The sequence below is a fragment of the Vulpes lagopus genome, chromosome 19, assembly GCF_018345385.1.
Source record: "Vulpes lagopus strain Blue_001 chromosome 19, ASM1834538v1, whole genome shotgun sequence".
In the NCBI taxonomy this organism is placed as follows: domain Eukaryota; kingdom Metazoa; phylum Chordata; class Mammalia; order Carnivora; family Canidae; genus Vulpes; species Vulpes lagopus.
The window spans coordinates 49,829,228-49,854,869 of NC_054842.1; the positions used below are offsets into that span (position 1 = coordinate 49,829,228).

The 25,642-nt window shown below is 44.2% G+C and overlaps 1 long non-coding RNA gene across 2 annotated transcripts; it reads right to left on the bottom strand.

The window, feature by feature from the left end:
• On the bottom strand, positions 1 to 25,043 carry LOC121478592. 2 transcript variants are annotated; one of them, XR_005984542.1, is made up of 3 exons: positions 24,483 to 25,043; positions 17,132 to 17,286; positions 1 to 2,842 (listed from the first exon to the last, which is right to left on the bottom strand). It is a non-coding gene; the product is annotated as an uncharacterized LOC121478592 (long non-coding RNA). The 2 variants fall into 2 exon arrangements; XR_005984543.1 differs by lacking the exon at positions 24,483 to 25,043 and adding an exon at positions 22,731 to 22,851.
• Positions 25,044 to 25,642: the final 599 nt, after the last annotated feature.

The following is a 25,642-nucleotide window of genomic DNA, read 5'->3' on the forward strand; positions in this document are numbered from 1 at the left end:
CTTTTTTCTTTCTTTCTTTCTTTCTTTCTTTCTTTCTTTCTCTTTCTTTCTTTCTTTCTTTCTTTCTTTCTTTCTTTCTTTCTTTCTTTCTTTCTTTTTAAAGCCTGGTAGATTTAAATGCTAGATTTAGGCCACTGGAGAAAATCATGTAGCACAGACTGCAAAGTTTCCAATAGCACCAGAGCCCTCAAAGGTATCTGGAATCCTTTGACATTTTCTTAATAAGTTTTATTTCTCATTTTCCACCAAGGGAATTTCAAACTTTCTCTCTTTTCCTCAGACCTCCAAACCTACTATGTTCTTTCACTCTCAGCAGATGACTTGGTTCCTACTTAAAGACAAGAAAGGACCAGATTCGGACTCAAGTCTACTTACTGCCGTCTTAAACAAAAGCTTATATGTATTTGCATCTACCCTTTTCTTCTTCTCTCCTATTGAGTTGGAGGAGCTAGCATGCCTCCTCCTCTATCTGAAGCCCACTTCTCATTTCCTCAAGTACATTGTTCTATTAATCATTCCCACTCTTCTATATTTTCTCTGTCCCTCTTAATTGGGTCCTTCCTTAATACTTTGTCTTCTAGTTTTTTTTGTGTCTATTGGGCTACTTCTTTCCATTTCTTTTTCAAGCCACCTAATTTTCTATTTCTTAAGTGGTGATCCTCATGGTTCTAAGTGCCTTTTCTTCTTACTCTCTATACCTTCCTTTCACAACCTTTTTGACATTTATGCTTCCAACTATCATCTAAGACTCTCAGTTTTATGTCACCTATACACTTCTCTCTCTGGAGGTCTAGTCACATAAATTTGAGCATACAGGGCAGCCGGGGTGGCTCAGCGGTTTAGCGTTGCCTTCAGCCCAGGGCATGATCCTGGAGTCCCAGGATCGAGTCCCACGTCGGGCTCCCTGCATGGAGCCTGCTTCTCCCTCTGCCTGTGTCTCTGCCTCTCTCTCTCTCTCTCTCTCTCTCTCTCTCTCTGTCGCTCATGAATAAATAAATAAAATCTTTTTAAAAAGTTTTAAAAATTTTTTGAGCATACATTTTCACTTGGCTATTATACTTTCATAGGGAACTCAATGCACCCAAAGTGGAACTAAAGATTTTTTCCTTGGAATCTGTCCCTCTTCATATCTTTGAGAACGGTGCTGCCATTCAGGTTGCTGTACCCACACTGTACCACGTTTACCCACCCTCCTTTTCCCTTACTGCCCACATCCAATCACTCATGAAGTCCTAAGTCCCATGGATTTTTTCCTTCCAATATGTCCTATAGCCATCTACAACTCACCATTTCTCTCCCTCTTCCCTAGTTGAAGCCTCTGTTACATGACTGTTCCAAAAACCTTTCTTGATCCATCCTTGTCCTTTCTAATCCATTCCATACATAGCAGTTCTGTATACAATTCTTAATGTCTCCCTGTTTCTCTCTGGGTAAAGTACAGATGATATAAAAACAACCTAAGTGCCCATCAGTGGATGAACGAATAAAGACGTGATACACATACACAATTGAATATTATTTAGCCGTGAGAAAGAAGGAAATCTTGTAGCTTCCAACAATGCAGATGGACCTTGAGGGTGTTATACTTAAGTGAAATAAGCCAGAGAAAGAAAAATACTCCATGGTTTCGCTTATATGTGAAATCAAAATAAAAAGTCATAGATAGCTCTACTCTCTGATAAAATCCCCTGACCTTAAAGGAAATCTGGAACAGATCTATTCCCTGAAAGAAGTTCCAGTTCTTTCATCCTAAAATAATGAAATAAGTCCTTCATATTGGTATCTCAACTCAAAGAGCTCTCTGTAGAAAGATCTAGTTGATCTCTCCACTACCAATGTTTAAATCAAGGCAGGACTGAGTTTCTGTCTGTTCTCATGTTTGTCTCTGTCATCTCTCAGTAGTTTACTTTGTCCTTTTCTTGTCCTTCTGGTGTGTGTAGATTTTCATTTTTATATTAATAAAAGTCAAAAATGTACATGGCTTCTGGAGTCAAATATTTTTATGAAACTTGTTATGAGAAACAACCATCCTCCACCCTCCCAACCTACTTCCCATTCTCCAGAAGCAAACGCTGTCAAAATTTTGGCTTTCTAAATAGCACACTTGTATGGCTACTTTTTAAATTTTTTTCAACTATTAAATCTTGATTTCTTACCCTAGAAAAGGTAAACACAGCTCTTGCACACACACATACACACACACAGAGCATTGCACACCTGCGTACTTTGTCTCTCTCCCCTTCCCAATATTCAGAATTTCCATAAGCCCTTCCCATGACTCAGTCATGTAGCAGATTCTGATAACTTTTCCTCCCCTGAATATTTTTTTGTGTTGGTGGAGTTAATAGTTTTCTAGTTTTTGTATTTGTTCGGTCTCTCATATACTTATCACTAGCTCAACACCAAACTCTCTATCAGTTTTCCAAATCTCCTCTTTCAGCCTTGCAGTAGATATTATTTCAATTTTGTCTATTCCAAGAAATTTCTCTTAGAGTTTTCCTACTTGCTCCATCACAGATGGGTCGCACTCTACTCTCAGAGTAGAACTTTTGTTTCAGAATCCCTTCTCTATCACCATGGGGATTCCCTTCCTGTCTCTTGTTTCTTCAATGTCTACCTTGAGTGTACATAAAAATCGTCTGGAGAACTTTAGGAAATCCTGATGCCTGGGGCCTGTCCAAGGCCAATTAATTCAGAACTTTTGGAGGTGGAACACAAAAACCAATCAAGCGTTCCACTTAATTCCAGTCAAGAATGAGAACAATTGCTCCAACTGTAGTTTTCTTTGTTTGCTTTCCAATCTTGGTGGCACAAATCCTCCAGAAGCGCTGGGCAAGAGTACCTAAAAGATAAAAAGTTGAGACTTCACTTATCTAAACATGCTTAAATTCTGCTTGTTCAACTGATAACTTGCCTAATGTAGAATTCATACTAGGAAATATTTTTTTTCTCTAAATTTTTGAAGGTGCTGCTTCACTGCTTCACTATTTTCTAGCTCTCGGTGTTGCTTTTGAGGAGTCTGAAAGGGTTCTGATTCCCAGTCTTTCATATATGATCTGTGCTTTTCTTCTACATTTGTATGGGGTCTTCCCTTTGCCTTTGGTATTCTAAAATTTGTTGGTAATTGCTTCGGTGTGAGTCTATTTTCATCCATTGTCTTGCTATAAAACACCTTTTAATCTTGCAACTTGGGTCTTAAAATGTTTCCTAAATTTCTTCATTAATGACTTATTATCCTCTTTTATTTTTCTGTTCTCTTATTCTGGAGCTCATATTTTTCAGATATTGGATCTTCTTTCCTAGTTCTCTACTATTCTTTACTTTTCTCTCCAGTTTTCCATTTCTAAGGCTTTTTGGTCTATGTGATGGGCTGATTGTGGTCCCCAGATATTCATACGTTGAAGTCCTCCTGGCTGGCACCTCAGGATGTGACTGTATGCGAAGATAGGGTCTTTAAAGAGATAAGTCAGTTAAAATGAGGTCATTAGGGTGGGATTTAATCCAGTGTGACTGGTATTTATAAGAAAAGGAAATGTGGATACAGACACACCCGGAGGGAGAATGCTATGTGAAGATGAAGTGGTTATCTACAAGCTGAGCAAAGAGGCCGCAGAAGAAACCAATCCCACTGACACCTTGATCTTCAACCTCGGGACACCCGAAGTGTGGGAAAATAAATTTCGGTTGTTAAAGCCACCCAGACTGTGGTACTTGCTATGGCAGCCCTGGCAAATGAAGAGTCTGCTTTCTAGGAGCTTTTCTCCACTCTACCACAGTAATCTTAAAATTATCTTATATCTGCTATATTTTTTTTTATTTCTAAGAGTATCTTTTTAATTTCTAAGAGTTAGGATTTTTAATGTTCCATTTATAATAGCATCTTGCTCATGCTTCAAAGACGGGATAGATGTCTTTTCTAATCTCGCCAAGGCTACTAACGATAGTTTTCCTTTCAATGTTCTCATTTTTGTGCATGGTTTCGGTTTCCTCAAGTTGTCTATTTTTTTGTGTGTTTTTTAGCCTTTGTCTTTTATGCTGTTTCCTCAGGTAACCTAATTATCTGTTCACCTTTTAAGAGAAAGGCAATAGAAAAACCTGAGTTGAAGCCGGGATTTGTTGACCATGGGCTCATGCCCTTTGATCTGTAACCTAAGAAACTAGCAACCCATAGGCTGAATCTGAAACAAATGTGTTTGTGTTTTGTTTTGCCTTTCAACTAGATTTGCATCCTTCAGCTGGAGATATAACCTTTAACCACCTGCAAATCCCACTACTCCTTGTTGAGTGAAGCTTCTTTTAAACTTGAAATTCCTACCTACTACTTTTCTCTACTAGTCAAAATCTTGCTTATCCTTTAACACAAACTCAGATATCCCTTCCTCTATGACATCTTCTCTAATACCCTCAGGTCAACTTAAGCTTTGCCTACTCTGGGTTCTACCAAGCTTCATTTCTCCATTGGAGCTTTGGCTATGGTGCTCTTTCACCTGTTAGCTACTTGATGGGTGTGCGGATACTCCACGCAACTGTATGTCTGTGGAGGCAGGAAATCCATTTCAGGCACGTCGGTATCTCACATAGTAGCTTTGATAAAGGTCCAAGGAAAGGTTACTTAAAGACCTTTATTCTCAATGGGGCAAGGGTGGAAAGGAGGAAAGAACAGGAGAGCATCATTTGATCTTCAGCCTGAAAGATCAAATTTGATACTCATCCCTGCGTATTTGATTATTAAGATCATGAACTATAATTCCCTCTCACACCCCCAAATTAAGTAACATGCCATGCAAAGCTGCAATGTGGCTTTAATATTCTTTCAGATGACTTCACAGAGCATAATCTGTTTCACATGATAGAACATTTCTCAAGCTGTAACAACAGAAAGAAAGGAAAACAAAACCCCAACGTATCTAAATGAAAGAAGGAACCTCTCTGCATTTAACTAGGTGACTTATCCTCATTTGTGATCATGGGCCCTTTCAGAATTCCAGTCAGATAAAGCATAAATCCTGGCACATCTGCAAAGGTCCCCGTGTACAGTAAGTCTCAGTTTGTGGCAAATACTTCGAAAATGGTTTTCAGATATCTGAGGCTTTCGTATTTCTGCTGCTTTTATTTCATGATGGCCTCAGTTGTGAAGTGTCCTTCATGTTCCTACATTGCATGCGTCCCATCCGTTTCCACTTAAAGCTTCGAGAGTACAATCTGCACTCCCCGTCTGTAACTGAGCTAGTCTTTCTCTTTTTATTCAGCCTCCCATGTTGCCCAATTAAACAGCATCAGCTAACTCTTTGTTCCTATTAATCCTTTCCTCCCAGGACGGTTTGAACATTGTGGTTTTTAAATTATTGAGAGTGCCCCGGGAGTTACCAAATATAGATCCATTCATGTGAACAGTAAACAAAGTATGTTTGGATTCATACAAATTTATGACTCTGCAAAGATCTTGAAGAACCAGATGGGTTTTAAGAACAGTATCTCCAAGTACTCTTGGACCGGACATGTGATTCAGGGACAGAATGTGGTGCAGACAGCCTGAGTTCCCATCAAACCACTGCTTTGTACAAGCTAGGTAGCCTCAGGAATTACTTGACCTCTCTAGAAGCCCCAATCCCCATCTGTGAGATGGGAAAAATAATCACATCTATTTCAGAAGATGTTTGTGAACATCCAATGAAATAACGTGCTTGGCGTACACTCTGCAAATATTAGTTGCTGCATTTCTTTTTCTCTCTTTTATTTTTTTATTCACGAGAGACACAGAGGGAGAGGCAGAGACACAGGCAGAGGGAGAAGCAAGCTCCCTGCGGGGAGCCCGATGCGGGACTCGATCTCAGGACCCTGGGGTCATGACCTGAACAGAAAGCAGATGCTTAACGGAATGAGCCACCCAGGCTCCCAGTTGCTATATTTCTTATTAACCAGAACACCCAGGTTGAAACATAGTGTCCTGCAAGGAAATTGCAAAGAACGGTTATCCATAGTTGTAGAAACTGGTTAGACCTCTCTACTGCCAAGTGCAAAGTTGGGATAAACTGACTGAATAAAGCCAAAAACATTCAGAAGTTAGTGTTTGAACAAATAATTTTTAATGCAGCGCTTGGAACAAGAATTATAAAGGGATTGGAAGCATATGGCTTCCATTTTTAAAAATTATTATAAAGAAAACTTTAGGAGGAAAGCAATGAATTGCCATGTCAAAACTAGGGTTTGTGTGCGTGTGCGTGTGTGTGTTTTCTTAAAGAATCTTTTGCTTTAATTAGAAATCTAAATTTGATGAGCCCCCCAAATTCAAATCCTCCCTCCTTCTGAACAATGTACATCATGCCCCATATGCAGAAACCAGCTCATCTGCAGTAAAGAGGGCCTAGCTCGTAATGACAAAGCTGCTGACAACCCAAACTGAACAAAAGACTAAATCTTCACCTAAGAGAATTAGCTCAACCACTTTTATTTTTGTCTGTCTGGGTCAAAACACACACACACACACAAAAAAAAAAAAAACCTACAATGTTTTAAATGGCAGGAGCATTTAATAAGTGCACTTAAATGCTTTCAGTGTTTTGTTTTTTTGCTCATGAGAGTCTGTAGTAAATTGACACATACAACATGCAGTAGTTAACATTTTTCCTAAGTGTTTGGATAAATTGGTTGATTTAAAATTAATCTAAATTAGCATTTCCCTAGCCATCATGCACAGAACATTTTGCTGGAATGTTGATAAACATGCTAGGAAAAAAGTGTCCTGGCACAAATAAGTTTGAAATAGAGGCATTCTTTATACATATTATACATATTTATCTCCATGTCAAGTGCAAATTAGCATATAAAAAACTCTAAGAAGTCCTGTGGTAGAGAAATCTATTTTGCAGTAGAAATCTATTCTGTAATCTGCATTTTCTCAAAATTATTTAAGCCTGGAGTCCATTTCCCCCAGCTTTTCTTTTAGATCCTACAGAACACAGTTTGCAGAATTCCAATTTGGGGATACATTGATTACATTTGGGCAGGGCGCACCTTGCAAGTCACCTAAAGACTAGCCACGCTGAATATTAATGATAATTATAGTAGGTGCCACTTATCAAACACTTACTAAATCTTAGGGAAAGTGCTTCTTCCTTATTCCTTACCTTTGTGTCCTTGGAGAGGATTTCTGCTCAATATCCCAGGCTTCTCGTCCCACCCTTCTACTTGGACGGGGAGCACTCTCATTAACTGACGGCCTTTGGTCAATGTTTCCCAGTTAGATAGAACTAATGCGCCAGAGGTGGGAGCCAACAAAGGCACCAATTCTCTTTTAGTTAGTAAAGTACTTCAGCTAGTACCCTGGGTGAAGAGTGTGTTCCTCTGAAAGCAAAATTCTCTCTGGTAGATTGTCTCAAGGTCAACCATGTGAGGTAGGTAGTCAACAAGCCCATTTCATTGGTCAAACTAATGTGACTTGCACCCTTACCACTGATAATGGTGATATTTCATTCTCTGTGGAATAACTTTATTATATTGTAACTGGTTCAGATCTGAGGCAATGAAAAGGGGCGTTGTTTTGGCTCCCCCTCATAACCTCTCACAGCATGAATTCTGCAAGTAATTATATCGCATGATCTAATTTAGTCTTCGCAACAACTTTTTGAGGTAAATACTAACATATCTCCATTTGACCTATGAGGAAACTGAAACAGAGCGTAAGTCACTTACGAGAGGTGATATAGTGAGTGACTGACCTCATCATAGATGAATGTAATGGGACGCCTGGGTGGCTCAGAGGTTGAGCATCCGCCTTCAGCGCAGGGTGTGACCCCTGGCTCCCGGGATCGAGGCCCACATCGGGCTCCCTGCATGGAGCCTGCTTCTCCCTCTGCCTGTGTCTCTGCCTCTCTCTCTCTCTCTCTCTCTGTCTCTAATGAGTAAATAAATAAAAATCTTTAAAAAAAAGTCAAGTCCCTTTAAAAAAAAACAAATGGATGTAACATCATGCATATTTTTAATGCTACTATTATGATAACTAGTGCATCTTATATGTATAAGGTGGTGTTTGTTTGGATTCCCTTGTTATTTGTCTCTCAACTTCTCTGTTGCACCTATGGCTCTCAGTTCTATGGAATGAATGTAAAAAAAAAAAAACCAATAACCTTGGTCAATGAATAAGATACTAGGGAAGGTCTAAAATCAGAGCACTGGATCAGAAATTTCAAACTGACAGCCAGCATAGTGACGTGTTTTGTTTGGTTCCCCACGTATTAAAGCTTTGAATTCATTAATATCATAAAAAATAGAGAGAGCTGGCTTCTTTTTTAAATGCAAACATCTGGGTGGCGGTGGGCCGAAGCTGCAGCCCCCTGGTCTCCTCTCAGTGGGGCATGTGCAGCGCTGTGCCCCTGGGCCCCGCTGTGTCAGTTCACATAAGCACTTGGCCAGCGTTGCTCTACTGAACATTTCGGTTGGCAGCCCTGGTGCCGGACAGTATGTCTCCCACCCTGCCCCATCCGCCTCTATGGGGCATCATGGCCATTGCAAGAATCCTGGAGGTGGCAGGTCTACATCCATGACCAGGCTACTAGGTGGGCATTAGAGAACTTGATATAGGTATAGGTGGCAGCTCTTCAGAAGGACGCCGTTCCTGAGGGGGCTCCTGTCATCTGTTGAGCAAAACCGTTCACATTACCTCTGCGTTCAGTGAGGAGTCTGCTAGGGATTCTCTCTCTCCCTCTCTCTCTGCTCCTCCCTCTATACACACCCTCTGTCTCTCTCTCTCTCTCTCTGTCTCTCTCTCTCTCAATAAATAAATAAATAAATAAATAAATAAATACTTTTTAAAAATGCTCATTACCCCTTGGGGAGACTTCAGGGAGAGAGCAAAGCAGCGGGGTTCATGGATGTGAGTTCACCACACATGCTCAGTTCCGCCTATATCCACCTTAGGTATGAGGGATCTCTGTAAATCATACTAAATTATGGGCTTCCTTGGCTCTAAAAACATTGCAAAAACCATTGCCTCTCAACTTTTTCTATATTTTCATCCCCAACATAGACCCTTCTTTTTGTATCAATGTCTTTCATACAGCATTTGCTCAATAAACATTTGTCAAGTGAGTAAATGAGTAGACAGACGGTGTGAATTCTAGGATGGATGATTGTTCTTCCCATAAGACATGCATGTTTGAGTGAGTGAAGAATACCCACCTCGAGCAAGACCACTGTCCACCGTTTTGTTAATCTCCGTTACTGACCTAACTTCTACTCCACCACCAGGATGAGTGAGGCTATCTCTTTTTTTTTAATGTATTATTAGCACTATTTCTTTTTTTTAATTTTTATTTAAATTCTAGTTAGTTAACATACCATGCAATATTGGTTTCAGGAGTAGAATTCAGTGATTCATCACTTACATACAACACCCAGTGCTCATCAGAAGTGTCCTCCTTAATACCCATCACCCATCCAGCTCATCCCCCACCTACCTACCTCCATCACCCCTCAGTTTGTTCTCTCTCATTAAAAGTCCCCTATGGTTTATTTTCCTCTCTTTTTCCCCCCTTCCCATATATTCATCTGTTTCGTTTCTTCAATTCCACATATGAGTGAAATCAAATGGTATCTGTCTTCCCTGACTGACTTACTTCACTTAGCATAATACACTTCAGCTCCATCCATGTTGTTTCCCATGGTAAGATTTCATTCTTTTTGGTGGCTGAGTAATATCCCATTGTATATATATCCATTCCCGTGCCCATTCGTCAGTCGATGGGCATCTGGGCTCTTTGCATATTTGGGCTACTGCTAATAATGTGAGCAAGGCTATTTCCAATCAAGGTTAGGTATTACCTCCTCCAGGGGAATCTATTTTCAAAAGATTCTCTAATGATGGCATTAAAAAATCTGTTCCCTCTCGAGGAAATATGGAGCATCGGGTGGAATAAATATTTGGTGGGTATGGGGGCACCACTTTCTCACCCTGAAATCAAATTATAGACCTGAATTTAAGATCCAAAGAAATAGCAAGTTCAGAATTTCGGTAAACCATGGCTTATATTTAAATATGAACAACCACAGAATCACAGAACTTGAGATGGAGCTGGAAGGAACTTTAGCAAGAAATCCTCAAGCACAAGAGTCTCTCACAGCAATTAGTGACATTAAAATGCCACCTTCACCAGATTATTTTAAATACACCAATTTGCTGAATGGCTGTGCAATGTCAAGCACAGTGTATTTCTTGAAAAAGGGGATCATCAAAAAATTATCAACATTGGATTTTAATAACAGAAATATTTAAATCGTTCTGTAGTGCAATATAAACCTGTTGAAGAGAAGACAGTTCTAGTGTAACGGCAGACAAACACTTACTAAAATTGTATTTCCCAATTAAGAGTATTTACTTTCATTTTACAAGACTTGGCCTAGCACTAATTTGATTGGGCTGAAAGGTCATGCAAATCTTTAATGATCAAGTGTTGGGAACGGCCTTCTAAGCTCCCAAAGCTCTATCCCAAGTGCTGAGATAATCTAAGTAACTCAAGCCAGACAGACTTACAGTCACGGGGTTTCTTAAAGAAAGAGCCACTCAAAAAAAAATAAAAAAAAAATAAAAAGAGCCACTCTGACCATTAGAATATGCAGTGAATATGTGCTCGCTTCGGCAGCACATATACTAGAATATGCAGTGAATAGATTTTTCTCTAAAGTTATTTAAGTGCTTGCTAATAATAATTTAATTATTATTAAATTAATTTAATAATAATAATAATTCTTAAGGCTAAAAAATATAATAACAATTAACGTGAGCATAGGGGTTGACTAGTGTTATTTTCAAGGGCACTACACTTTCACAGCTCCAGAGAACAGGTGGGCAGTTCCAAAAGGGTAGAGGCCTAGTAAATTGAAAGAAACCTCCTGTTCCATCTTCCTTTAACACTGGGGAAATCAGCCTCGAATAAGCCTCCAGTTGGGGATCTGATTACCCACCCTGGGATCGTACTGAGCAGAGGCACCTGCAGAGGTGGTGGGTGCCACTTGCAGCTGGGCAGACATCGTGGGCTCACCCCCTCACACTCTCCCACTTCGGCTCCCGCCACAGAAACTGGCAAGACTAAATATGCACTTTCGCAACCCTGCCCCTTGCATTTAAGAAGGCCATGTGACACAGTTGGGCCAATGAGAGGCGAGAGAAAAGTGTGCTAGGGGATTTAGGCAAAGTTACCGGTTTTTTTCTTTTTTTCTTATAAAAGCAATTCCTTCCTTTCATCCTCCTTGAACACACATGCTTATGTCTGGGGCTTTCGAAGCAATTTTGTGACATTATTAAGTCTCCGAACCCATGTCAGAGGCCCACTTTCTCCTGATTTTGGCACTGTGAAAAGGTTCCTTTGTTACTTGCAGCCAAAATACACAGTTGAGGACTAATAACGCATTTTTTTCTTCGTGGTTTTTAGGTTATTTAAAATAACATTTTACTGGATGGATTTCTCTCTTTCATGGAAAACAAAAATCTTTAAACACACATGGTTCATGGCCAGTCCATTCGCACTTGGGAAAAATTATCCGAAGGCCCCTGCAGTCTGTTGTTTCACACCGTGTTCTTAGGGAGGTTTCCTCTTGTGGTTGGCATGGGATGGTCTATCCTTCACTTTCCTCTGACCAAAATGATATTTTTATTTAAAACACAATTATAAAAAAAAAAAAACCCACAATTATCCATGTGAGATCTGCTCATTCTTGCTTTTCCACAGAGGCCTTTATTTATTTATTTACTTATTTTAAGATTTGTTTATTTATTTGAGAGAGAGAGAGAGAGACAGAGGACATACAGGGGATGAGGAGGGCAGAGGGAGAGGGAAAGAGAGTCTCAAGCAGACTCCGAGGTGAGCACAGAGCCTGACACAGGCTCCACTTGCCCACGACCCTGAGATCACGCCCTGAGCCAAAACCAAGAGCCAGGTTGCTTAACCGACTGAGCCACTCAGGTGCCCCAATCACAGAAGACTTTAAATTTTCTACCTTAGTTAGGTGACACCATCTTCTGGTGTGTAAAACACAACAGCATAAAAGGGATACAATGAAATGTCTCCTGCCTCATCCGTAAAACCCATGCGAAAAACTATTGTCATTTTTCTTCCAAATAAAAATATTAGCCACGTGGTGATTGCAAAGCAAAAGAAGTGCCTGCTTGTCCTTGAATCCACCTTGCTTCCTTCATCCTCAACTACCTTGTTAGTTTATCTGTAGCAAAGATTCTTAGTTCAAATACAAAATAATATAGCTATGCACCCTTCTCCTGCCCTTCCTGCACAAAAGTTACCTGACAGGTTGCTCCAGATGGACTGATCTTTGTGGCACCACGTATCTCGGGGGCCGTCAATAGCTGTGAATGGTATCCAGGTGTTTACAGTGGCCAAGTATTCCACTGTTTGAATGTCCATGAGCTATTTAGCTAATCCTCCCTTGTTGGACACTAGGACTATTTGGACAAACAGAGCTGGAATGAAAAAATCCTCAAGCTCACTTCCTCGTGCACCAGGAAAGGGGTGTCTATAGGAGCAACCCCCCCAGCAGTGGGCTTGTCTCAATGGGTAAGTGCAGTTGTAACCTTGATAGTTAGCGTCAGCTCACTCTCTGCAGGAGCTGTGCCAATCCGCATTTCCGCAGAGTGAGATTTTACCAATCCGCTAGCTGAGAAATGGTGTCTCGATATAGCTTTAACGCTCTTATTATGAGGAATTTGGAACATCGCTTCATAAATTTTAGAGACCGTTCACATTCTCTTTTCTGTATCTGCTCCTATGCCTTGCCAACTTTCAAAAATTATACAAACCTTTCCTTTAAAGACATTTTTTCTTTAAAGAAAAAGACATTCAAAAAAAAAGAGAGAGAAAGACATTCTATATATATTACGGATATTAATTCTTATTTATATGAGCTGAAGATTTTTCCCCCCAGCTTATTGTCTTTTCACATAGTTCCGGTGGGGCTGTTTTTTTTGTTGTTGTTGTTGTTGTGTTTTTTTGTTTTTTTGTTTGTTTGTTTGTTTGTTTGCCATGCAGAATTTTGGGTCTTTACCTAATCTTTTATGGCACCTGAAATTTGAGTCATAGGAAGACCTTCATTACTCAAATCTTATAAAGAAATTTATCCTCGCAGGGGCACCTGGGTGGTACAGTCGGTTAAGCATCTGCTTTCAGCTCAGGTGGTGATCTTGGGGGTCTGGGATCAAGCTCCACGTAGGACTCCCTGCTCAATGGGAAGTCTGCTTCCTGCTCTCTTGTGCAATCTCTCTCTCTCTCCAATAAATAAATAAATAATCTTTTTTTTTAAAAAAGGAATTTATCCATGTATTCTTTTCTAATTGTATGGTTTGATTTTTTTACATTAAAATATTTGATTTGGAATTCATACCAGTTTACAGCATGAGGTAGAGATCCAACTTTTCTTTTTTCAGTTATTAACCCAATTGTACCAATGGCAGTTACTGAAAAGTTCTTTTTTTTTTTTTTAAGAGTCTTTAAATTTGGATTTTAGATATCTGGCTGAATGTAGTAGTTTCATTATTTTTTAAGCTAAAATTCATAAGAGAAAAGGGGTTTAGGAAAGTAACCACTGGTTTGTGCAAAATCCACCTAAAGATGGAAGTGGAAATTTAATTCATTTTTGAGATTCTGTCTTTGAATCAATAGTAACTATATTGAAATGGACGTAGACAGTTGTATAAGGAAAACATTAAGTTATGTTAAGGAAATATTGCTGTAGTTTTTAATTTTTATTATTTTATAAATTTAAGGCAAATGACTAGCAAAGATTACACGAGGCTCAAAGGAAAATAACTATTTTTATCATAACTGAATGAACAACCTAAAATGGAATTTGATACAATTCTGTCTCAGTGACATTTCCAGACCCCACTCTTGACATGCTGAATCAAAATCTCTAGAGCTGGGGGTAAAAAATAAAAAGTGCAGACTGGGATGAGGGCATCTATTTTTACAACACTTTCTCAGATTATTGTAATGTAGGCAGACCCACATACGTCCGTGAATTTGCATCTAGGAAACTTCGACTTCTAGCCTGAAAAAGAAAGGGCAGAAGCCAAGGGCAGAAACCACAGAGCTAGAAAAAAAAATGGGAAGGCATGACTGGATCCAACCCATTGTCTTCATTCTAATTAAAGGATACACATGGGCCTCATCTCTCCAATGTCTCAGTAATCCACAAACTCCATCAGAAGCTCAAGTTCAAAGTCATCACCCCAACAATCAAGAATTCTTGTCTTTCCACAAGTAATGTCTCTGGCTTTAGTTTGGAGCATTTTCCTTCTGTTAAATCCTACTCCAAGAAAAGAGAAAGGAATGAATATTCCAGGGGCTCTGAAAGCGTGCCAGGCACTTCGCAAACCTTAACCTTGCCTTGGCTTCCCACAAACCCTGTGAAGCGGGTATTATGAATCTAATATGACTGTTAAGAAAACTGAGGCTTGGGGATATTATATCAGCAGATTAAGGATACTCAGAAGTGTATTCGGGAGCTGCATTGTGAAATCCTTCTGGAAAGAAGAAAATGATGGACCAGCATGTCTCTAGGGCCCTCAGACAAAACCCATGATGATCTGAAGATAAAGTAACCAAGCAATTTTGATCTTTATATATTTAATTTATGTTCTTTGGATATTATTTTGGGTCCAAGAAGCCTATTCTCAAAAGCATCCCTCACACCTCATCCCTCTCTGCCTCTTCACCTGCTCGGTCTCTCCTCAACCAATTCCTCGGGTCCTGACAGGGCATGCTCCCGTCTACGTACCTATAGCCTCTCCTTGGTACAGAACAAAAGCTCCCCCAGGGCAGGGACTTGTCCTGTCCTGTTCTCCACTATCCTCATCACAAGAACCTTAGAAGTAGTCAATATTTGCTAACAAAAAAACCAGAAGTGAGTTTTTCATTCATATTGGCTTCTTTTCTTCATAACTGCCCAGGTTTGAGGTTTCATTCTGTTTCCCAATTCTGAGCATGTAGCTGGGTGTTTGGTTTAATACCTGGCTTTACAACCCACTAACTATAGTATCCCCTTCCTCTAAAAGGTGTCTCTGCTCCTTGAGGAGATGAAGGTCTGCAGAAGGGAGAGCTTTGAAAATCATGATCATAACATCGGAGCCTTCTCTTCTCTGCGTCAACTCGTGTCTCTCTGCCCTCACTTTGTTCTTTTCCATAGAATTACCCATTTTCCCCACCATGCACAACCTATACCACTGTCATTTACTGAGGGCTCCCTATGGGCCCGAGAGTGTAATTTGTATTTAATGAGGTACTTTATTAAATTATCCCAGAAACTCAGTAGGATGTCTTACCTCCATTTTTTTACATAAGGAATATGAAGTTCAAGGAGGTTAAGTCACCTCTCGGAAGAGAAGGAGCTAGAATTCAAACCCAGATTTACATCCATTTAAATCTCAAGCTGTTCCCACGTCTTCAGTGTGTGAGAGAAACCTAGTTGGCGATAATGTTCTTATGCTACTATTTTCCAAAGACCTGTTACTACAAGTTCTGCAACAAAGGTTGGGGAAACATATTTCTTTACTTTTGTAAATCATGTTAAATATGATTCATTTCATAGCCCACTTAATGACCCACGGCTTTGGTTGTTTTGTTGAGTGTACCCACCAGGAAACGCCTTCGGCCGAATGTAACTGAGACTTAAAGTGGCTTAAAGAAATGACAGTTATTTCATCAAGCGAAAGAAATCTGGAAGTAAGGACTCCAGACCCGGCAACCCCACCAAATCGTCTAATTCTTAGATCCTTCCAATTTTCTGCTCTGCCATTTTTAGTGCAGGATTTTCATGCACAAATTGTCTCATGGTCCCAGGTGACCGCTAGGGTTCTACTCATGACATCTGCCAGAAAAGCAGGAAGGAGCAAAGGTGAAGAAACACATCCCGTTAAAAACCTTTCCCAAAGGTCCAACCTGTTGGAATCCTCCACCGTCTGAGCCAAGTGTGGCCGTGGAAACCTTCTCAGTGGCTCCCGCCGACTGGCCCCTGGCGCTCAGTTTCCTAATAACCCTTCTCCAGTATGAGGTTCTACACTTACAAGATGCATTAAAGCAAAATGCATCATGCACACGAAACAACACGAAAGTCTCCACTACATGTCACCCACTGCAACCCCTTATTCCCAATCTTAGGCAGTCCGCCCGCTTCAGTGACCTTAGGCAGCATAACAAATAACCCCAAAGCTTAATAGCTTGAAATACAATCAGATATAACCCATGATCCTTCAATTTGGGTAGACTTCAATGAGAGAATCTCATCTTTGTTCCAAGCAGCATTGGCTGGGAACATTCATGCAGTTGCTTTTTTTCTTTTTTTCCTTAAAGATTTTATTTATTTGTTAGAGAGAGAGAGAGAGAGAGAGCACGGGCACACAAGTGCGGGAGGGGCAGAGGGAGAAGGAGAAGCAGACTCCCTGCTGAGCAGGGCTCAATCGCAGAACCATGGGATCCTGACCTGATCCGAAGGCAGGTGCTTAACCCACTGAGCCTCCTGGACACCCCGTGCAACTGCTTTCATCTGTGAGCACTACTGGCAGTGGAAGGTCCAACCTGGTGCTCTCTCTCCCCCCAGGGTCTTTCCATGTGGCCTCTTATCACTTAGTGGTCTAGTCCACGCTTATTCCCTGGTGTCTGGATCCTAAGAGGCAGTATTTCAAGAAGGAGTAAGGAGAAGCTGACCTCTAAGGAGCTGGCACTGACGCTAGCAAGGCATCACTTCCTCCACATTCTGGTGGTCAACACAAGCCGGAAGTCTAGCCCAGCTTCAAGGGAAGGGAAAGAGCCTTCACCTCCTGACGGAATGTGGCAGGTGTAGCCCACCATTCCATGCCCTCCCTTTGAGGAGGGGCCACTCTTTCTTCACACATCAGCTTCTGCGACTCTATCCTCTTGGAACAGGCCAATAATAATTTCTTAGTGGATCAAACTGTTCAGAACAAACATTCCCAGGCCTGAAAGACGACAAGTTGCTAACACTATCCACCTGCCTCCCTCTAGACAAGGGAGCCTATAAGAATTAGCTTCTTGCTAAAGAGAGACATTCTTTCCTTTTGGAAATGAGGAAGCGGCAAAAAGTCAAGAAATTTATTATACCAATAACTTACCAGTTGCAGTCACATCCATATTTTTTAATAGAGTTGGCTTCTAATTCTCTGTTGTAGTTTGGGAAAGACATAAGAAAACAAAACCCAATGATGTTTATAAAGACTTATTTTGACAGCTTCAACTTCATTTATATTCAACCACAGTTATCATATCCCTGAAAAAGAACAGAAAAATAATTGAATTGACTCTCACCTCCTTTTCCTTCTCATTGTTTGAGAAAAATATAGATTTATTAGTATAGAAAAATTCAGTTCAAAGTCAAAAGAATGTATTGGTTCCTAAGCCTAGGAAATCATGGGTAGGCCTGGTGTCACGTATAGCTGGATACAGGTGCTCAAATATTATCACCACTGCCCTTGGCTACAATTCTCAATCACTTGGCTTCATTCCCTCCTGCAGATGAGCTTCATCCAGTAACTGGAAAGAGAGTTTCCAGCAGCCCCACCATAATTGTCTTCAAGATTGGCCACTCCCAGGAAAAATAACTTCTCCTCCCATCCTAATAATAATCCCAGGGAAAGATTTAATTTTCCTGTTTCAGTTACATGTCCACCTTTGAACGGATTGCTTTCCCAGAAGAGCCGTGTAGTATACAAAAAAAATGCAAAAAAAAAAAAAAAAAAAGCCCCTCCCAAAAGATTTCCACATTCTAAACTCTGTGGCCTGTGAATATGTTACTTTACGAGGCAGAAGGATGCTGTAAATGTGATTACATTAGGGCCCTGCCCTGGGGGAGGTTACCCTGGATTATCCAGGGGGTCCCAATGTCATCACAAGGACATGCAGAAGAAGGAGGCAGAAAGAATCAGAGTCCGAGAGAAGGTGCTGAGATTCTGGAAGGAGAGAGCGGATGGATGTGCTTTGAAGATGGAAGGAGCCCCGGACAAGGGACACAGGTGGTCTACAGAAGCTGGAAAAGGCGAGAAGCAGATTGTCCCCTGGAGCCTCCAGATGGAACCAGCTGCGCCAATGCCACTTTTGGACTGTGGCCTCTAGAACTGTGAGAGAATGCGTTTCTGTTGTTTTAAGCCACTGGGTTTGTGCTAATTTGTTACAGCAGTGACAGAAATTAATGCAAGTGGTCTCCTGATTTGGGTCCGTTTAGTTGACACGTTTGGGTCTGTGGTCAAGGAAGGGGTCGGAGTTGACCGAGCGAAGGCCAGGAGGCGGGCGCATGCCTGATGGCACAGCCAAGACCACACGAAAGCAGGCAGTACTGTCCCCAAAGGAAAATTCCTTTGCGATATGAGGACATAGAAAAGAAGGCTTGAAAAATCCAGTTAACAAGCAAACAACACGGTAAACAGCAGCCGCCACCATTTGCACGAGTGGAAATGCTGAGAGGTGGGCAGGGAGAAGGGGCCTGCGGAGCCCAGGATGTGTAGGACTCGACATCGGGCCCCGATAATCAAGACTCCACAGCAGCAACAGGTGCGGTGCCCCTGCTCCAGTGTCCCGGAAGACAGAATTAAGAAGAATAAAGCGCATCTCCGAATCAGTGAGACCTCAGCTCCAGTCCTCTGCTGAGAACCGACAGTCTCACCGGGACCTTCAACAGGAATGTGAGAGAGCTCGTGCTTCCTCAACTCTTCCAGAAAGAACGCCGAAGAGGAAGAGGAGAGCGAACGTGCCCACTGGGGACTTCACAGGGGCCCCACGCGAGGGAACGCTTCCTTGAGTGTCGTTTTCATTATGTAAAATTCAGGTGGTTGGCTTTAATATAAAGCTGATTCTTTGACAAGTCCTGTGAATGAGATGATTTTTTTTTTTTTTTCTTCTCAAGTGGTTGAGTTCCTGGATGCTCCAGGAAGTTCTACCATTTTTACTCTGGCTTCAAGTAGTCCATGATTTCAGTGATTCACATAACACACGGAGCCCACTTGTGGGACTAGGTCCAGGACGCTTCCGGACGCCCAGTTCTAAGGCAGTCACCGTAGCTCCTCTGTCCTCATCGTCTGTCGCCTGAGACCTGAGCTAGGAGGAGGGCAATGTCAACCCTGCCGAGAGCTTAACTATGCGCTCAAGAGGCGCTGCCTTCCCTTTGGATGACCCTAGAGAGCCACACAGAGGAAGAACTGAAGTTTCAGTGATTTTTTTTTTTTTTTTTTTTTTTAGTTTCAGTGATTTTAAAGCATATCTGTAAAGTTCTTGACAGTCCTCTCATCAAGAGGCGGATTCCGTGTCCTGTTGCCTTGAAACAGGGCCTTTGTGGCCACCCTGCAAGGCAGCAGACGTGAAACCATTGGGCTTCTGAGGCCAAGTAGGAAAAGGCAAAGAGGCAGATAGAAACCTGCTCCCTCCCTCCCAGGATGTCTGACCTCAGCACCCCAGCTCCAGGGTGTGAGGAAGCCCCAGCCTGTAGGTATTCGGGCCAACAGCCTCCACTAAGACTCTTGCCACAGCTGCTGTCCATTGCCAGACACCTACGTGAGATGGGCTTTGAGATGTCTACACCACGGGCATCGCTGGGGAAGCCTCTGAGATAACTCCCTTGAAATCCAGGGTGGAAATTTCTAACTAAAAGCCAGGAGTCTGAGATTTTAAAAATACTAGCGATCTCTTCACATGCTTCCTTGTGATCAGGACAAGTAAGACTGGCAGGGGAAGTAGTTTGGGTTTTCAGGGCACTCTCTGATTTTAGTGTGCGGGAGAGGACTTCCCCTGGAATGGCACCAAAACGTTTGCTTGGTGGGGAGAGTCAGAAGGCCAGAAGAACTTAAAAGTCCTCTAGAAGGAGTCATCAGGGAGAGGAAAACAGAGAGAGAAGCCTAGACCCACGCACTGCCCGGCCGCAAGAGCAGAGCCCTCGAGCCACCGTGGCTGGTCGGCTCCCAGAATCAAGAGACATAATAATAACAGGTTATGGTTATTGTTCACTATGTACCAATAGGGGTGCCCGGCTGGCTCAGTCGGTGGAGCAAGTGACTCCCGATCTCGGGGTTGCACGTTCGAGCCCCACGTTGGATGTAGAGATCACTTAAAAATAAAATCTTTAAAAAAAAGAGTCTATGTACCGATAGATGAGCAACACAAGGGTAACGTCTATAGGAATCTGTGAAAAGGGAAAAAGAAGGAATATGTAAGTCAGACGCATCCCTTCGCATGTCCAGGGCCCCGGATTCCACCCCTGCACCTCTGATTTCACTTTCTATGTTGAATTATAACGTGTCTATTTATTTTTCCACCTCCCTATCTGGAAGATAGTAGTAGGTGCTTCATAAATGGGGGGGCGGGGGTGGCGGGGAAAGGGAGTGGGGGGATGTGGAGTCAGGGAAACGAGCCCAAATGATGGGAGCTCGAGCCTCAGGACCCCACTAAAATCTCTCAGGGGCTGAATTTGGTGAAGAGTTCCGAGTCGTGTAAGGCTGCCTGAAGACGCAATGCCACCAACTCTGCCACCTACCAACTGAGTAACCCCGTCACTTCCTCTCCTAGGACGCGTCGCTCACGCAGGGGTGCAGGAAGCAACAGGGCCAACAGGCGGTAGCTACCAGGACTCCCAACTGTACGCCAGTCACTCCTGCCACAGATATTTATTGAAGATCTGTCATAGTCTAGGCGCCAAGGTAAGGAATTAAAACCAAAATCGGGTATTAAGGTCAACGCAAATGTATTACGGGGAAGAACGCACAATTAGCCTGGGTTTTTAAGGAAAAAAGAATGATTCCCTCAAAGAATATTCATGCTGGCCCTGGCATCGGTCCAGAGCCCCAGGGCCCCAGAGGAGGGTGTAGGTGCTCCCTCTTCCCGGTTGGTGGGAGCTGAGAGTTTCAGAAAATCCTACGGAAGATGTTAATAAAAATGTTCATATCGTAAAGTCTTCCTGCAACCACAGGTCAAAAGTTGATGGCTCATAACTAATCTGCATTTGTCATATTTGAACAGCAAAGGAATTTGGGGTTTTTTACAGCTTGAACTGGGGGCCGAGATTTCAGTCTCAGGGGCGTCACGGAGAACGTGGGACGGCGGCTTCTCCTGAAAGCACCTGAGAGCAAGCGGTCAGCCACACGGAGCTTCGGCTTCCCCGGCCTCAGACAGGACCCGTCCCCACATCCTGCCCCGTCCCCATGTCCTACCCCGTCCCCACAGCCTGCCCTGTCCCCATGGCCTGTCCCGTCCCCACAGCCTGCCCTCACCCCCATGGCCTGCCCCGTCCCCACGGCCCTTCCTGTCCCCATGGCCCGTCCTGTCCCCACGGCCTGCCCTGCCCCCATGGCCTACCCTGTCCCCTCGGCATGCCCCTGTCCCCACGGCCTACCCCGTCCCTACGGCCTACCCCGTCCCCACGGCCTGCCCTCACCCCCATGGCCTGCCCTGTCCCCACGCCTGTCCTGTCCCCACAGTCTGCCCCGTCTCCATGGCCTGCCCCGTCCCCATGACCTGTCCCGTCCCCACGGCCTGCCCTCATCCTCACAGCCTGCCCCTTCCCCACAGCCTGCCCTGTCCCCATGGCCTACCCTGTCCCCATGGCCTGCCCTCACCCCCATGGCCTGCCCCGTCCCCACAGCTTGTCCCGTCCCCACGGCCTGCCCCATCCCTACGGCCTACCTCGTCCCCACGGCCTGCCCTCATCCTCACGGCCTGCCCCGTCCCCACAGCCTGCCCTGTCCCCACGGCCTACCCTGTCCCCACGGCCTGCCCCTGTCCCCATGGCCTGCCCCGTCCCCACAGCTTATCCCGTCCCCACAGCCTGTCCCGTCCTCACGGCCTGCCCCGTCCCCACGGCCTGCCCCGTCCCCACGGCCTGCCCCTGTCCCCACGGCCTGTCCCGTCCCCACGGCCTGCCCCGTCCCTATAGCCCGCCCTGGTCCCGACAGCCTGCCCTGTCCCCACGGCCTGCCCCAGTCCCCATGGCCTTCCCCATGCCCACAGCCCACTCCCATCCCCACGGCCCGCCTCTGTCCCTACAGCCTGCCCCCATCCCCACGGCCTGCCCCATCCCCACGGCCTCCCCTGTCCCCATGGTCTGCCCCGTCCCCATGGCCTGCCCCTGTCCCCACGGCCTGCCCCCATCCCCACGGCCTGCCCTGGTGCTCCCCACTTCCCATCCGCCCCGCCAGCCGGGCTGCAGGCCTGCTTCTCGTCCACGGTGACCACCTGGGCCTGGCGAGTATTTGAACCTATGTCTCCAGCTCCAGCTGACATGGAACCATTTGTGTCATTTTCCAACATGTGACACTAACTTCCAAATTTTTTTTTTTTAAATCTCAGGATACTAGTGTTAGATCCAAAAATGGCACCTTTATCCGCCCAGGTCCTGGAGCAGAGACCCCTGGAGCTGGGGCGGACGTACTTTTCTGACAACGGCCATCGCATCCTGAAGGCTGCGACACAACCCCAGGGACAGAAAGAGCCCCGAGACTGCCTGCCTTGCTCTCGGGGAAAGAATCAGACCCCTACCATGTCTCTTCCCCCAGACAGGGGGTCCCAGGAGCCCTGAGGAAAGAGAAAACCAAAGGAGGCTAAAACAGGTCCCCTCAGAGCGTGTGCTTCCCTTATGAGCCGATGCATCCTCCCCTTCCCGGTGTCGGGAGGAGGCAGGGGCTCCCTGAAAGGTCTTTGGATTCCGTCAAGAACAGAGAAAAGTGGAGTCCTTACCAGGACATGACGCCAGGTAACGGAGTCCAAGTTCCCTGGCACCGTGCGTGTGCGTGCGTGAGCCTGTGCTTGCGTGTGTGTGACCGTGTCCACCTCAGGGGCCGGGAATGTTCACCATGAGTCATGGTTTTGTTTTCTGGGCTCAGTAGCCTGTGGTCTGGCAGGAATCAGGGTCTGGGATTTTGCAACAGCTGTTCATGTCACCTGGGGAGGCGACCGAGCATGCACTGGGGTCATTTTTATCAGCTCATGAGCACTGGCTTCGGCTGCCAAAAGGCCATGTTTCTCAACTAGAAAAATAATATTGCTCCCTGGAACCAGCGTGGAGTCTTCACTGCGGGGGTCTGAATTCTTCTCTTCGGCCACACAGCCTTAAATCACTCTCCTGGTGTCTACTTTTAATGTAGGGTGACCGGCTCCGAAGGAGGACAGCCACCAGGTGTTTCGGACGCTCCCCTAACTCCGAGGGGATCAGCGGCAGATAGGGTGAGGATGAAGGCTCATTCTCTCTCTTTAACTTAGCTGGACGTGACTTCCTTAATTTTTCAAGGTCCGGCCACCCTGGCCTCCCTCCATTCAGGAATTCGATACACTAACTTCTCTGGCCCTGGCAACCTCTACAGGCTCCTTCCAACGCCCTGGCTCGGTCATTCTAGGCCTCATGCTGAGCCCACCTTCCGTGAAAGTCTCCCGAAGCCCTGATCTTGCGTTTGCCTCTCCCTGGGCCCTTTCCAGCCTCTCTGTGGAGACAGGCACAGTGTCCTCTGGACTGAGGCACTGGCTGTTCCTGCGCCCGGCACACGACAATGACAGAGGGTGCCGCAGAGGGTGCCGCAGCCCCCGCCCTGTGGGAACCGGGCCTATCAACAGGTTTGGGGTAAGGAAAGAGCTCGTTCGGCCTCACGGAACATCAAGTCTTAGCCAACGAGGCAAAGGTCTGAGCCACCTAAGACCATCTAAGCCATGGTTCTTAGAAGGCAATTAAGAGTCCGAAAAGTCACAACTGGTCTCTCAATACCGTGGATTTGGACTCTTCACACCCCTCAGCTAAATGCCCTCAATGGTGCCCGCGTGGCTCAGTCGGTGAAGCCTTAGGCCCAGGTCACCATCTCAGGGTCCTGGGATCGAGCCCTGATGGAGTCCCTGCTCAGCTGGGGGTCTGCTTGTCCTTCTCCCTCTGCCCCTCCCCACGTGCTCTCTCTCTTTCTCTCTCAAATAAATAAAATCTTTAAATGCCCCCAAAATAAGATGCTGATTTTGAAGGCAGTCTGATATTCACCAAAGGAATTTTCAAAGCAAAAAGCATCTGCACGGGGTGCCTGGGTGGCTCAGCGGTTGGACACCTGCCTTCGGCTCAGGTCGTGATCCTGGTGGTCCTGGGATTGAGTCCCACGTCGGGCTCCCTGCATGGAGCCTGCTTCTCCCTCTTCCTGTGTCTCTGCCTCTCTGTGTGTCTCTCTCTAGTGAATAAATAAATAAAATCTTTAAAAAAAGAAAAGTATTTGCATGTATATAGTATTAGAGGATAGGAAAGTGGACATTTTTATTTAGGTCATTGCCTAATAAAATTATTCGCCCACTATTTCCAGGTCAAAAAGCAATATTGATAGAAAATGCGAGATAAAATTTGTCGCAGCAAGTTTGTTTGATTGCCACTTCAGTATACAATGATTTACTTTTAATAGTGACCTATTAACCCAGTCTGGGCCTCTCATCACAAACCCTGACACCGATACTGATAATTCTACTAACCTCCTTTTCCTCGGCTTCTGCAGAGTTCTTAAGACTTCCGATGTTTAGTTCTGCAGAAGATGCAGATAACACTGGGGGGAAGCATTTTGACCGACTGTTGTTGTCCTCAGTAGGTGTCACAGGGAAAACAATAAAACCTTAAAAAAGATTGATCGTAGAGGATAAAAAAGAAGATTCAGGAGAGAGCACCGAGAGGCAAAAAGAGAGCAAGCAGTGGAGCGGGTTTGGTGTGTGTGTGTGTGTGTGTGTGTGTGTGCTTCTTGCAAGTTGGAGGAAGTGGCAGCAGGAAATTCTAGAAAGGAATTTTAAAAACCCCTTCTGCTGTCCTCCTCCTCTTCCCGCATTCAGCTAAACAGCTTTGCCACAAATCCGCTTTGCCCCCGGGCTCTCTTGCAGCTTGTTTCCATGCAAACCCACTCCTTCCTATTCCACTCAGTTCAGAAGACCCCGATGGCCCGTCTCTCAGACGAATCAGGAAAGATCCACGGAGAGGAGTAAACCAGGAGACCACAGATGACTGAACATGATATAGGGACAAAGAATGATGGATTGGTTCCAAGAAATGCCCCGCCATTCAGTTCAGGACACATTGGGGGTCATTACTCCCAGGAAGGGAACCGTTGTGGTCAATCCTATAAAAAAGCCAGGCATGCCTTCTTGATGAAATCGCAAGGCGGCCTGCCAGCAGATTAGGAGACTGTTCTGGGACAAAAGGGAACATTCGTGGGCTATTCTGAGAACCCTAGAAAGTCATGATTACCCCACCAATTGGCCCAGACAATTTAATCAGTGTGCGGGCAATGCTGGAAGAAAGCATTTTATTAACATAATTTTCTTTTTTTAAGAATACCACTGGCAATTCTCTTCTCATTATCATGGCTTGGCCCAACAAAGAACAGAAGAAGAAATATTTTTTCTTTTGATTATACGTATTGTTGTGCTCCTTGGGGATGGGTGGGGGTGAATAGTTTTTTAAAAAGGACCAGAAGTTGTAAACTAGACCATATTCTTGGCTCTCACTTTGAAGGAAGCAGAATGTTTGGATCAATATCACAGTCATCTGCTAAACATCCATGCTCCTTGGTCTCCCACAAACTGGCACTCTTCAAATCCTAAATACACACAGGGTTTTCCAAAAGAGGTGAATCAATACCATTGTT